Genomic DNA, 4,201 nt, shown 5'->3' on the forward strand with positions numbered 1-4,201 from the left:
CACCCCACCCATCCCTCCCTGTGCTGTTGGAGATCATGTCAATGTTATATCCAGATTTCTTTGGAGTACAAGGGGAGACATTTCACATTTCATTATCAAAATGCAATACTATGTAAAGGTGAAATGTGTGGGTTTTTACAATATCATGCGATAAAATATATTATTCTTATGGTTTAAAGAAATCAAATTGCTCTTGACGTTTGTTGATTTTAAGCCGATTTTATTTTTTTGCTGATGACATTATACCTTCATCTTGACAGATGTTACACATTGTTTTTCTTGTCTTCTACTCTCTGAAATTCCATCATTCAGCAGTGTGAGTGGATTTTACTGGTAATTTCTCAAATAGTTTAGATGTTTAACTATTTATTAATATTTAATTCAAATTGGTCTCTTGTCAACAGTATGTCAAAAAGGACGTCAGTGCGTGTATATGAGGAACAGAACAAAATCATTCTTATCATTTGTCAACCTCAAGGCCTTGTGTATATAATCTTTTGTAAAACACTTGTGAATTGTTGCTGAAACATTTTGTGTGTATTATATTTGCTCTGTTTGTACAGGAGAATAGCTGGGATATTTTGTGCTTATTTTGGAAAAGACGAATGAATGGCAGATATTTTGTGACTGGCAAATGCTCAATGGATGTCGCTATCGCTTTGGTACAATATACACGCCTTAGATTATGTAGGCCTACATGCTTTGACCATCTTTGCTTTTTTTTAGGAAACACACTCTTGTAAATATTCTGAGGTTTCATCCAACACTCAGAACTTACCAATATGATTAATCGTCATTATTGTTCTGCCTTCTCAAGATTCATCTACTTATTAAGCCGTCACACACAGATGGTGTTAATAGGGGCATTAAACCTGTACCATTTCACCATTGTCACACACAGATGGTGTTGATGGGGGCGTTAAACCTGTACCATTTCGCCATTGTCACACACAGATGGTGTTGATGGGGGCGTTAAACCTGTACCGTTTCGCCATTGTCACACACAGATGGTGTTGATGGGGGCGTTAAACCTGTACCGTTTCGCCATTGTCACACACATGAGATGCCTTCCTTGTTACACCCAAACAATGCTTCTGATTTTTGTTTCATTCAAATTTTCTTTTTGACCTTTGTGCTGTGCCTGAGAAGTCTCTCAAAGGTGAAGAAAGCCACCGGTGTCTGAGCAGTTAGTGAGAGACGTGTGTAAGATTGTACCATGTTCTGGAGTGCAGCAATTTCGTTTCATACACATTGTCACTGAAACTAGGAAAATGAGTAACTCCTTTTGACCCGGTTTGACCCAGCTTTACTGGGTGAGGAAAAAGCGTTTGAATCACTGGGTTTTTGTCTCTCTGACGATATTCTGAGTGTCATAATCCGTACAATGCGTCATGTCCACAGAAAAGTTTTGCTCTTACCCTGTGGTTTGAAACATATATATGTAATTCCGTTTGTCATTGGACTTTTATATAATTTGAAAGATTTTTTTAGTTCATGTGTTGATCTGTGATAATTTAGCCTTCTATGTTGATCTGTGATCATTTAGCCTTCTATGTTGATCTGTGATAATTTAGCCTTCTATGTTGATCTGTGATTTGCCCAATGAGATTTTGTTGTTTGCCTTTGGAGAATTTCCCAAATTTTTTAAAGTATATTTTTTTGTTCTCTTTGGTTTTCAGCGGAGAGCCAAGATGGCCATCAATTTCTGTTCCTGGCTCGACATTTGGAGAGTGGGGTATAAGTAAAACAGACGTGTAGGACATGAGACTTTCTTTGTTATAGCAGATGTTTAGAACACTGGACTACTTTGTTTTATAGCATTTATCTAGTTCATGTAAACGTGTGCCATGCAGCGTTGGTTGTAACTTGATTCTTACAGAACTAATTTTGGGAAATTATTAAGGGCTCACCATTTTCCTATCTTCAACATGCGGGACTTTGATGCTGATGGCCTAGGTTTGAATCTTCAGCAGAACAATTTGTTTCAGGAATCATCATGCTTATTAAATCTCTCCTGTCAGATTAGACTTAGACCCTTCAGGGACAGAAATTTATTGAGAACTAGCCGTTGATGTTTGATGTCTGGGTAAGTGACTCTTGATGTTTGCGTAACTGACTGTTAATGTGTGCGTAACTGACCGTTGATGCGTGCGTAAGTGTAACTGACCGTTGATGTGTGCGTAACTGACTCTTGATGTGTGCATAAGTAACCGTTGATGTGTGCGTAACTGACCGTTGATGTGTGCGTAACTGACTGTTGGTGAGTGTGTAAGTGACTGTCTGTTAATGTGGTCATACTGTGGGGAAAGGCAAGGTTATCTATAGATAGGACTGTTTCATACACTTCCTGGCCACGTCTGAGGAAGAATAGTTGCGCCTTCACATGTTTTAATGGGCTATATTTATATGGGGGGGAAAAGAAATTGACATACATGCATTGGTTCTCAAGTTGTCAAGAATGTTGTTTTTGATCTTACTGATACAGATGGTGTCAGATTGTCCTGTTCATGGTGATCAAGGACACTTATGGAACATTTTCTCATTGTTTGACGTGTATGACGTATCTGAGCCATGTGACGTGTGGGATGTTCTTGTCATAAATGTTGCGCAGATGACCTCTAGCCTCCTATGCCAAATGACAGGAAGTGACCCACATGATACATTTTCCGTCCAATGTTCTCCCCTGAAATTTTGCTCCAGTTGTCTGTGATGTGAAGCTGTGATGCTACTGGATATTAAAACTGTTTACATTTGAGCACCGGTCTTGTGTTGATGGTTTGGGTGTTTGTGTTGGAATGTGCTGTCTTGCTTTTAGTGTGAGTTTGAGTAAAGAGAAGCTCGCGGGTGGTTGGCGGGTGCTCTGGTATGGTGTCCTCCTTCTTTCCTATCAAACATCTTTCGTCCTGATCTCTCCTCCTTTTTTTTTTGTTTTGTTTGTTACTCTCTTGTAACACCTCTAATCATCGGCACGTATATGACCTTATTGTGTTGCAAGTGCCGTAAAACTCTTACTAAAACTAAAGTAAAAAAAGAGAAGCACGTTGACACAATAATGGTCATATAATGCAGGAAGGGTTTTTTTTGGGGGGGTGGGGTTTTGGTAAGTGTTTTTACGGCACTTGCAACTGCATAAGGTCATATGAGCGTGCGGGACACACATACTTTTAGTTAGTAGGAAATTTTGAATTTTTGCCCGGGTGGCGGCCGAAGCCTACTCTTATCGATTTTAGACCACCAAGGGATCTTTAACGTGCGCAACTTGCACACGGGCCCTCCGAGATTTTTCGCCGTTGTCAGAGAAGGCTAGGTGTAGATCTTTCCTACCACTACCAGAAGATCAGGGGTGTGGCAAAAAGACAACTGTAAGAAGGAGTCAAGGAGTAGCAGTAGAAAGGCTGCAGAAAGAGTCGGGAGCCCAGAGGAGGGGGCACTAGAGGTGAGGGGGTGGGGGCAGAAAGAGGAGACGAAAGCAGACGACAGAATACATGTATTGCTAAAGAGCAGGAAAGGAGGTCAAAGGAGACAATTTTAGAGAAGAAAATTTTCGGTCGCCACCCGGATTCGAACCCGGGACCTTTGAATGAGAGGCCAACACCTTAATCTCTAGGCCACGAGAGCCCCCCTAATGCAGAAAGGAAGCATGGCAGATAGACAGAAACATCAGAAGGAAAGAACAAAAGTAAGACCCACCAGTGGTGCCCTCCAACTGCTGGCACCTATATCGTATCATCATCATCCAGTGCCAGATCTGCGACAGACATCAGCGATCATGGTTCTCCATTCATTCCTTTACTCGGATGCTCTCAAAAACCTACTTTCCCCTGATCTTTCCCTGTTACCTATTTGTTTAGGTTTCCCAAGTAGATTGTTCTGGGCCTACCCCTGCCTCGTTTGCCTTCTGTTTTGCCAATGAGAGCTAGATGTTCGAGACCCTTATGTCTATTCAGGTGTCCCAAAAACTGCATTTGTCATTTCCATACTGTTTTAAACATTGAGTGTCCCTCGTGAGCTTCATCAAGCACTACCTCATTTAATTTATTTTCCTTCCACGATACTCTTAACAGTCTCCTAAGAAACCACATTTATGTTGCTTCTATTTTATTTTCACCGTCTTTATTGATTGTCCAGCATTCACAGCCATATATAGAAGGGTTGACCATACATAGCATTTCAGACCTTTAATTTTGGTGGTCATTGAGAT

This window comes from Aplysia californica, unplaced genomic scaffold, assembly GCF_000002075.1.
Source record: "Aplysia californica isolate F4 #8 unplaced genomic scaffold, AplCal3.0 scaffold00008, whole genome shotgun sequence".
Taxonomy (NCBI): Eukaryota; Metazoa; Mollusca; class Gastropoda; order Aplysiida; family Aplysiidae; genus Aplysia; species Aplysia californica.